Below are 11,406 nucleotides of genomic sequence, written 5' to 3'. Positions count from 1 at the left end.
ACTCTGTTTTTCAAATAAATGTTTAAAATTTTATTTATTTATTTTGTTAGAGATTTATTTAATTATTTGAAAAGCGAAGTTACAGAGAGGTAGAGGCAAATGCAGAGAGACATCTTCCATCTGCAAATTCACTCTCATCGTTGCAAATGGAAGCAATGGCCAGAGCTGGACCGATCTGAAACCAGGAGTCAGGAGCTTCCTCTGGGTCTCCTACTTGGCTACAGGGGCCCAAGGACTTGGACCATCTTCTGCTGCTTTCCCAGGCACATTAGCATGGATCTGGATTGGAAGTGGAGCAATCAAGACTTGAACTGGTTGCCCATATGGGACGCCGACACTGCAGATGGCAGCTTGACCTGCTATGCCACAGTTCCAGCCCTTAAATAAATCTTTTTTGAAATTACCTATCAACATGAACCCTTGATTTTTAAATATGTATTTCCCAGGGGTAAGCATTTGACACAGTGATTAAGCCATCCCTTATCAGACTTGGTTTGAATCTCTGCTCTCATGTCAGCTTCCTGCTAATATGCAGCTAGTGATTTCTGAAGTAGCTGAGCCTCTAGCACCTACATGGGAGACCTAGGTTGAGGTTCCCCCATCCTTGACCTGGCCTACCCATGGCTGTTGTGGCCATCTGGGGAATGAATCAGCAAACAGAAGAACTATTGATCTCTCTCTCTCTTACTCTTTCCTCTCTTTAACTCTCCTTTCTCTCTCTCTCTCTGCCTCTCCCTTCCCTCTCCCATTAAAACAAGAAAAAATTCTATTTCACAGCTCTGTTCATTGAGGGAGATCAATTGATGCCCCAGAGCAAAAAAATATTTTAAATACCATTTCCAGTTAAAAGAAACTCCTTGGAGAAATGGCTGGTTCCACACTGTGGCAAAGAAAATTCAAGGTGAGCGTAGAGCATCATATTGTGCCAGAAAGGAAGGAAATGTTCATAGACTGGTGAGGGGCAGACATTTGGTGCAGTGGGTAAGCTACTGCGAGGGATGCCTGCAACCTATAGTGGAGTGCCTGAGTTCAAGTTCCTCCTGCACTCCCAGCTCCAGCATCTTTTTGATGCAGACCATGGGAAGCAGTGGCTCACATACTTGAGTCTGCCACCCACAAGGAAGAATTTAGTTCCCTGGCTCCTGGGTCTCGTCTGACCTAGCCCTACCTGTTGCAGGCATTTCGGGGAGTAAATCAGCCAAGAGGACGTTCCTTTCTCTCCCACCCCACTTCCCATCCTTCTTGTCTTTCTGCCTCTCAAATAAAATAAATACATAAAATTTTTAAAGAGTGATGAAGGCACGTCAAAAAGATGAGAAAACTTGATGGGGCTCCCACTGAGACAAATTTGAACATCAACAAGAGAAATTGTTATAATTTAATCAATAAAATATATATCCACAAGTTCAGAACAATACTTGAAAAAAACTAACTTGCTACCAGTAGAGATGATTAATATACTAACTTCTTACTCTGAAAATTGATTCTTGAAGGGACAGAATAGGCATGTAACCTTGCTTTGCTATGTGGAAGTATAGTTTATTCCCATTGGATAAGGGAAAGCTGTTAATAGGTTACCATGCCTCCCATCCAACACCCTGCTAATGTGCAGCAGATGATGGCTCAAGTATTTGGGTTCCTGCCAGCTATGTAGGAGTCCTGGCTATGGCCTGGCCCAATCCCGGCAGTGGTGGGCATTCAGGGAGTAAACCAACAGATGAAAGACCTCTCTCTTCCTCTCTCTCTCCCTTTCAAATAAGTCTTGTTTTTTAAATGCTGCCTAGTTTAAAATGCAGAATGGTGGACTTAGAAAAATCAGCTTTTTGTAAACATTTGTGAAATAATCAATTCAAGCAAGGATCACCAATGGGTGGATGCTAAAACCATTAAGATTTGTGGAAAACAGTATTCTCCAAATGTCGTGGTATTTTCCCACAGATCATTTGCTAATCACAAAGGGAAAAGGAGAGCTCAGAATGTCACTCCCTTAAATTTGTCAGCAAACAGTGTCACAGTGGAGATGTAAGCCACACCTACCAGTGGCTGCTCCTGTTGTGAGCCAGCTTGACAAACACAGTAACAGGAGATAGAATGGATTTAACTAAATCAATGGGTCTCAACCTTCCCTACACATTAAAATCAACAGAGGGCACTTGGTAAATTCCCAGTTCAGTTCCCAGGCTGCACCCAGGCCAAGCAGATCAGAACCTTTACAGGTGAGATCTGAGCATTAATGTAAAAGCTCTCAAGGTGATGTCAACACAAAACCAAGATCAAGAAGTACTGGCTTAGAGGAAAACACTTAAAATATACAGAAGGGTGGGTGCTTGTCTTAGTTGAATCACCACTTGGGAGGTCCGTGTCCCTTATGAGAGTGTTTGAGTCTGCTCTGTTCCTGATTCTGGTTTCTTACTGAAGCACACCTTGGGGGGCAGATGGTGGCTCAAGTACTTGGGTCTCTGTCACCTACGTGGGGAGACCATCACTGAGTTCTGGGCTCCCAGCTTTTGCCTGGCCCAGCTACAGCTAACATTTGGGGAGTGAACCAGCAGGTAGGAGATCTGTCTGTCTCTTTGCCTTTCAAATAGTTAAGTAAAAATTTTAAAAAGTAAGCACCAAGAACATAATCAAATTCAGAATATAGGACATGATTTCTTCTTCAAAATCTAATTTCATCAACAAGAAAAAAAGAGAAGGGAGAGAGGGAGGAAGAAGACAAGTGGGGCACTGTTCTAGGATAAGATATTTAAGAGATGTAAAAACCAAATACAAGTAAAAATCCTGGCTGCATTCTGGCCTAAATTCACTGAGGATACCTGAGTAACAAACAGCCCTAAGTTTCAGTGGTTTACAAAGCAGGAGTTGATTTCTTGCTTGGGTCACTTGTACTGCTGGTTAGCTACAGTTATACTTCAGGCAGCTGTTTCTGTCCCTGCATCTTCTCATTCCCAAACCCAGAAAATGATTTGACAAGCTGCTGCACTGTGTGCAGTTTGCTGTTCAAATTATATTTGCTAAAAGCGACATGGCCAAATATAAGATTGCAGGACAAGAGGCTATTATCCCCTTACCGAGAAGCGGGAAGTGAATAATTTTGAACAATAGTACCTTCTATTTCTACTGCTTGTTAGTTGATACTAGAAAATTATTGTTAATTTTACAGGCACCATACTGGTAATGTGGTTATGTAGGAGAAATTTTTAGGAAATACATGGAGAATTATGAGTAATTAGAGATGAAATGGCACCATAAAAATTAATAGAAAAATGAAAGTGGCAAAATGTTAATAATTATTGAATTAGTGATGGTTATATGAATAGACATTACATTGTTTTTTCCTAACATGTTATGGGTTGAATTGTGCACCACTCCACCCCCAAGATATCTGTGGAAGTTATTTTATTTGGAAGGAGGGTCTTTGCAGATGTAACCAATTAATATGGAGCCACTGGAATACTGTACCTTTACTCCCATATGACTGATTTCCTTCAAAGAAAACAGAGACACATGCTGAGAGGGAGAACACCATGTGAAGAAGGATGCAGAGATTGAAGTGGTATGTCTGCAAGTCAAGGGGAACCACGAATTGTCCACTGTTACCAGAGGCTAGGTGAGAGGCATGGAACAGATGTCATTAGTATTCCCATTTTACAGATGTGAAAATTGAGTAGAGAACAGTGAAGTGACTTACCTGGGGTTACAGATGCCACAGGTGGTGGAGCAGAAATTCTAGTCCACGGTTTTAACTCTTAGTCCCTGCTCCATGCCACTGCCCCTCATTTGTTTTTATTCATCAGCCCTGAAGTAGTTTCTCAGTGTGCTAATGATTTAGTACTTTCTGAGCCATGACATCCTAGAGGTATATGGATAGTGTAATCCATTAATTCCCAAACAGTTTATTTACCTACAGCCATTATGAATTTTTCATATCCATGCACTACTTTATTTTACTCATATTTGTACATGTTAACTGTCTTCTTTTTGAATCATTTTATTGAAAGTAACCTCCAGCCTATCAAGAAAGAACATCACCAGCCCTAGGAACCTATCACAGTTACTTTTCTCCTTTCAAGGTAATGGCCTTCTTAAGTAACTGAGTTAGGCTCATTTCTGAACTTCATAGAAATGAAATCTTATACTGTATGTTCTTTGGCTTTTGATCTCTTTAAACTAACATTATGCTTTGGAGATTCAACCAGGTTGAACACAAAATGGTAGTTCATGACTCTTCATAGCTATATGGTATTCCACTGTCTGACTGTATCATCACTGAAAAGATGCTAGATTGTTTACAGTCTGAGAGTATTTATGGGTAATGCTGCTCTGAACATTCTTGTTCATTTCCCCGAGTTTATGATGAGTGTATATCCGCCTGGAGTTTTTAGGTCATGGGAAATGCATCTGTTTACTTTAAGTAGATGATTTCATATTTGCTCCAATGTGTTATTGATGAATTTACACTTCCAACATGGTTTGTGATCATTCCTGTAGCTCCACATATTCATGAGCCATTGATAGTGTTAATCTTAACGATTGTGATTCTGGGGCAGGTGTTATGGTGCAGAGGGTTAAGCACTGCCTGGGACACCCACATCCTGAATGACAGTGCTGTATCCTATATCTGGCTACTTTGCTTCTGCTTCATTTATCTGCTGATGCACCTGGGAAACTATGGATGATGGCTCAAGTACTTGAGTTCCTGCCACTCATTTTTTGGGAGACCTGCTTGGAGTTCCTGCCTCCTGGCTCTGACCTGGCCCAGCCCTAGCTGTTGTGGCCATTTAGGTTCTGAATCACAGCATGGAAGATTTCTCTCTCTTTCTTTGTGTGTATGTGTGTCACTCTGCCTTTCAATTTAACTAATTAATATTTTAAAAAATATTTATTTTATTTGAAAGGCAAAGTTACACACAAACCACAGAGAGAGAGAGAGAGAGAGAGAGAGAGAGAGAGAGAGAATCTTCCATCTGCTGGTTCACTTCCGAAATGGCTACAACATCTGGAGCTGGGCCTGTCCAAAGCCAGGAGCCAGGAGCTTATTCTGGGTCTCCCACATAGGTGCAGAGGCCCAACCACTTGGGTCTTCTTCTGCTGCCTTCCCAGGCACATTGGGAGGGAGATGGATCAGAAATGGAGCAGCCAGGACCTGAACCATTGCCATTATTGGATACCGATGCTGCAGGCAGCAGCTTTATTTGCTATGTCATAGCTCTAGCCCCACTAATTAATCCTTTTAAAAAATTATGATGTGTCATTCTGGCGTGCATGTAGTAAATTTTTTGTGCTGTATATTTACATGGGAATGAGTAGCATTGATTATCTTTTTTTGATTGGCCAATTAGATATCCTTTATTGTGAAATATTGTTTAAGTCTCTTGCCCATTTTTTAGACTTAAGTGAATTTATTTGAAAGGGAAACTTCATGTTATTACTATAAATGGAAAATCAGTACCATATGCCAAAAATATGACTATTAAAATAAATGAAATTCCAGCATAATGCTCATTCTTTATAGTACTACATTTTTGTTTTCTTTTTTCATTTTTCCAATAAGGAAATGGAAGCACTTCAATTCCAGACATACTCAAAGTCTTGTAAAAAGTCAGTGGTAGAGTTAGATCTGGCTCAGAGAGCCTTCCCCCTTGCAGTTATTTAGGAATGTGTCTTCTAGTTTTTATTCCAGATTATTGCCCCCAGGTAAGATGAGCATTTCCAGCAGAAGCATAAGTAAACTGCAATAATGAGAGCAGGATTTTACTTAAAGTGAGAGTGAGTATACATTCAGGTGTGAATGTGGGTTAATGCCTGCGGAGAGAAGCTCCACATGCGAGGGCCACAGAGGGCTGCCTGTTAAGAGGGAGTGTGAGAGAAGACCTAAAGGGGCACTGCAGGATACAATGATCCCTTTTATGCAGTAGGGACTGGTCCTCTAATTGAATATACAAATGGGGTGGAGTTTGGGTGGGGTTTAATGCATGTGAGAGCTTCTGGGAGAGTTTCTTGGTGTCTCCACGTGGAGCTCATCATGGCATCTGCTCCTTCTTGGGCTTGGAGGGGACTCAGATGCATCATGGGAAAATGGGTATGCTGGGTTGGCACGCGAAGGGTTGGAGTTAGGATTCAGGTCTGGAGACAGAAGCTGCGGAAGTTGTTTCAGCTTATTTGTTCCTTATCTAGCTCCCTGCCTAGTTCTGCCATGTCACAGTGACTTAGGAAAATGTTGAAGAGGAGGGGGCAGAGCAAAAGCTGGAACTGAACTCTCCTCTAGGTGTGGCAGTTAATAGCAGGAGCTGTTTGTCAAATATCTGCTCAATGCTAGGCACTGTGCGTCCCGTTACATGGGCCATCTCACCCTTTGCACTGTGCCCGTTCAGGTTGGCCGTTGCATCTATGTTCCAGGCAGGAACAAGAAAGGGAAAGAGAGCAGAAGGCTGTGCTTCAAGCTTAGAAGCTTAGTTGTCTCTTTTTATGAAGATGTAACAAAGCTGCACACATTCTGCTTACATATTTTTGAGCTTTGTTATCTTCTAGGGAGATTGGAAAATGTAGATTTTTAAGATGAGCATTTGGCCACCGGCAACAACGTGGGCTTTTTTAAACAAAGAAAGATGGGAGAATGCTATTGGATGGGCAACTGGAGGTTTCTGCCTCAGACACACAGAGGCTATAAAGGGGTAGTCTGCCAGGTCCTATTAGTGTGAACCATCACTCCAACCCCTCAGCCTGCCCTGTACCCCCATCCTCCCCCGACAGAGCCTGTCTACCCACAGAGAAAAGGGAGAGGAAAAGGGAGATCAAGAGATTGGTTGGGAATTCCTGGTGAGATGCTACTTCTTTCCCTCTCTATACTTGCCTCCACTACCACCTGCCTTGCCTCCCACCCCCCAACCTGGTGCAAAGATGAAACAGACTTACATTGCTTAAAGACAAGACGGATTCTGAGAAACAGGCACTGGGTAATTTTGTCGCTGAGAACACTATAGCATGTACCTAACAAATCAAGGCAGCATTGCTATCACTAGCTGATACAGTCTTATGTGACTAATATGCAGTCTGCCATTGCCCCAGTGGTCCTTTTATTGTTGCATAACTATACTGGCAGGGAGAGGGGAAAGGCTCCTAGAAAAAAAGGGGTGTTGTTTACCTTAGCAGGTGAATTGCAAGGGAGCTGGGGACCTACAGTTTTCCTGGTGCCACCACTGTAGAGGGACACTGAGAGACTGACTGGGAGATGCTCATGGATTTGATCTCTTCTGCTCTCCCTGAGTCTGGGGTTGTGTGTGAATTTATAGACCAGTGGTTGCCATGCACTTGGACATCTCTGAGCAGCCTGGCCAGAAGAAGGAACATCATGTGGTATGCCTGAGCAAAGAAGGGATTCGCCTTACTACAATCCCATAAAAAGGAAACCAGAGCATAGCAGAGGAGGCAGGAGCTGGGAGTTACCTGCGAGGTCACTGGGTAAGAATAATCACCTCCTCATGGAGAGTCTGGTAGGACCAAAGGCAGCTAAGGTTGTTCCATTCCAAAGGATCCTCAATAACAACAGAGGATCACAGTGGTGCTAAAAATCGCCCCAGAACAACCATGCACCATGCCAAAGCAGACAGAGCCCTTCCCAGCCCCAGGCTAAAGACCATGTAGTTTTTAAAAGGCCACACTTTTTTTTTTTTTTTTAAAGGCCGTACGTTTTTTAAAGGCCTCTGACTCGCTTATCCCCAGCTCTGCCCTCAACAGGAATTAAACCTTGAAAAGAGGGTAGCAGTGCAGAGGGGCTCAGCACTAGCTGTGCTGTCCATCCATTTCCAGCTATTGGCTGTGAGTACAGTAAAAGAACAGACCCAACGCTCCTACTCCAAACTCCTTCAGTGATAGGCCTGGTTTATGCTGGAGTGAGGGGAGGGGAAGAGGAGAAGTGAGGATTAAATAGGATTGAGATCACAGATTTGAACTGCAGAAACTGAGCTTCAGATTTTAAAAGTGGCTGAAAGATTATGGGAACCTGGCCAAAAATATGTATTAGAGCAATATCATGGGGTATATGTGGATGTACTGATAGCAGAAACGTAGTAGATAAATGTTGTTTCATGTTTAAACTTTTTGAATGAAGACGAATCAATAACTAGTCATAATAAAGATAACTTACATTTACAGAGCACTTACAAATTGCTCTGTGGTACTGCATAAACCTTTCATAGTCATCTCTTTTTATCTTCAGAATAACCCATTTTTTTGAATGGCAAAATAAAGAAACTTTTAAGTATTCTATAAATCCCCAAAAGCAGTAGAAGGGAGTTCTACAAACTGCCCCCCCCAAAAAAAAAAAAAAAAAAACTGCATAGCATGCAGTAAGCCAATTCCTGACCCTGGGGTGGTGGAAGAAAGTAGCAGTTTTCTGTGTGCAGAGTAAGGAGTCAGGCAGCCTTTGCTCAATTCCTGGACTCCCCAGTAGATGAAGGGTGGTGACTTTTACGGCAAGTGATCAGTTTGTGTGTGGGCCCCGTGTCAGTCCACAGTGCTTGTGAGCTTCCTTGGGTTGGTCAGTGACATGAAGGTGGCGTGTTCTTCAGAAAACACTGTGGTGGTAAAGTGAGCTCTGGCTTGTCCATGGTCTGCAGATAGAGTGATTATCACTTTGTTTAATCAGGACTTGAAGTCCCTGCAAAACATCTCAAAATACAGTCTAGTGGTAGCGTGAAAGCCGTAGAGATAATTGCACTCTGAATGTGCAGTCTGGAGTCCTGCAGGGCCAGCCTGACTATTGTACCACTCCCTTGATTTGATGAGTCAGTCTGTAATAAGGAGTTGTAATCACCACAGTGAAGACAGAGGATGCAGGCTAAGGGAGAGTGGCTGGGGCCTGATCAGGTCTACATCAAAGACATTAGGGATGGGAGCTTGGTTTCACAGGGGTTAAAAGTCTACACTTTTAACTACAATACTCTGCTGTCATAAAATAATTAGCACTTAACATAGCCCTGTTGCCGTGTTCAGTACTCAAGATACATTTTCTGGATCCATCCTCTCAGCTTCCCCATTGAGATGACTTATTGTCCGCATTTATCAGATTACCTACAACAGATGCAGTAACTTTTGAAATACTTGGCAGAGACAACCAGCAGAGCAGAGAGGCTCACTCAGGCTACTGTCTTCAGGGATCAATTCAATTTAGATCCTACCTATCCCTAGGCTGCTGATAAATGAAGAAGACAACCACACTGCAGGGGACAAGTAAGTGCCACAGAAGACACACAGAGAAAGCATTGTAAGAATCCTCAGGAAAGGGGCCAGCGCTGTGGCACAGCAGGTGAATGCCCTGGCCCGAAGCGCCAGCATCCCAAGTGGGTGCCAGTTTGAGTCCTGGCTGCTCCTCTTCTGATTCAGTTCTCTGCTATGGCCTGGGAAGCAATAGAAGATATCCCAGGAGCCGTCACCATGGCTCAGTTGGTTAATCCTCCACCTGCAGTGCTGGTTCTAGTCCCGGCTGCTCCTCTTCCAGCCCAGCTCTCTGCTGTGGCCTGGGAAGGCAGTGGAGGATGTCCCAAGTGCTCGGGCCCTGCACCCGCATGGGAGACCAGGCTTCAGATCAGTGCAGCTCTGGCTGTTGCAGCCAGCTGGGGAGTGAACCAACAGACAGAAGACCTCTCTCTCTCTCTCTCTCTCTCTCTCTCTCTTTCTCTTTGCCTGTCTCTCTGTGTAACTCTGACTTTTAAATCTTAAAAAAAAAAAAAAAAAAACCAAACAGTCCTCAGGCAGAATGTGACTGGAAGGGGGGAGTAAGCCTCAGGTATACTTAAAATTTGTAGAACTTTTTGTAAAATTCTTCACATGGGGAATGCACAGTGGCACAACTGCAATGGAAAACTGTATGGCTCCAACTTATGCAAAAGTGGTACACATCAGTAGAAACCATACTTTGAATTATGAGTTTTGAGCTTTTCCTTGACTAGTGATATGCACTGTGATTCTCTCTCCAGATCCTGGACAGTGGCAGTGAACAATGGTTTCCAGCCATGCAACTGTGAGTATAAACAACTAGTATCTACAGTGTACTACGTTGTTAGAGGGTTTGGACTACTGCATTTTGTGTTTTCACATTCCATTATGTCTACAAAATGCTCGTTATGTCTGCTGTACCCATACAATCATTCTATTTTTTTTTTAAATTTTCTGTGCATTATTCAATGAATTACATGAGGTATTCAACATATTATTATAAACTGGGCTTTGAGTTAGGTGATTATATTTACAATCATCTAATGGAAGTGTTCTGAGCATGTTTTCTTTTTAGCTGGGAGACAGAGAGAAAAAAAGCAGAGAGAGGGGGCTTCTACCCTCTGGTTCATTTCCCAAATGCCTGCAATGGCTGGGACCGGGAGGGCTGAAGCTGGGAGCCAGGAACTCAATCCAAGTCTCCCACATAGGTGGTAGTAGACCAATGATTTGAACCATTATCGCTTTTTCCCAGAGTGGGAAGCTACAGTCAGGAACCGATGTACTTAAATGAGACACACATTTTAGGCAAAATGCCTGCCCCCTTAGCATATTTAAGGTAGGCTAAGCTATGCTATGATGTTTGATAGGTTTAGGTATATTCAACAGGTTTAGGTATGTTCAACACATTTTACTTACTTATTTGAGAATCAGAGAGATAATCTGACAGACCAATAGAAAGCCCTCTTCTGCTAGGTCACTTCCCAAATGCCTACAGTAACCCAGCTGGAGCTGAAGCCAGGAGACAGGAACTCAAACCAGGTCTCCCATATGGATGGTGGGAACTTAATTACTTGAGCCATTATCGCCACCTCCAAGAGTATGCATTATGAGAAAGCTGGAGTCAAGAGTGTAGTCAGATATCAAACTCTGGTACTCCAATATTAAACACAAGAGTCTTAGCCACTAGGCCAAACACTCTCGCCATTAAATACACTTCTGATTCATATTTCCAATTTATGGTGGGTTCATTAGGACATAACACTATCATACATTGAGAAGCATCTGTATAGTGGTTCCACAAAAAAACGTGGAATGACTATGATCCTCCAATTCTATATCTAGGTATATACCCAAAAGAATTGAAAACAAGGTCTTGAAGAGATATTTTGTAGCTTATGTCCATGACAGCATTATTCACAATATCCCAAAAGTTAGAAGCAAATCAAGTATCACAAAATATGAATATATAATTCAGCTTACTTCTGACACATGCTACAATATGGATGAACGTTGAGGACATCATACGGAATAAAAAAAGTCAGTCACAAAAACACACATACTGTATAGTTGAATTCATGTAAGGTACCTAGAGTAGTCAAATTCATAGAGACAGAAAGTAGAATGCTTGGTTGTCAAGGGACAAAGGAAAAGGGGGACTGAAGAGTTGATTAATGGACATAGAGTGCTGGT

This window comes from Oryctolagus cuniculus, chromosome 6, assembly GCF_964237555.1.
Source record: "Oryctolagus cuniculus chromosome 6, mOryCun1.1, whole genome shotgun sequence".
NCBI lineage: Eukaryota > Metazoa > Chordata > Mammalia > Lagomorpha > Leporidae > Oryctolagus > Oryctolagus cuniculus.
This window is presented reverse-complemented; position numbering follows the sequence as displayed.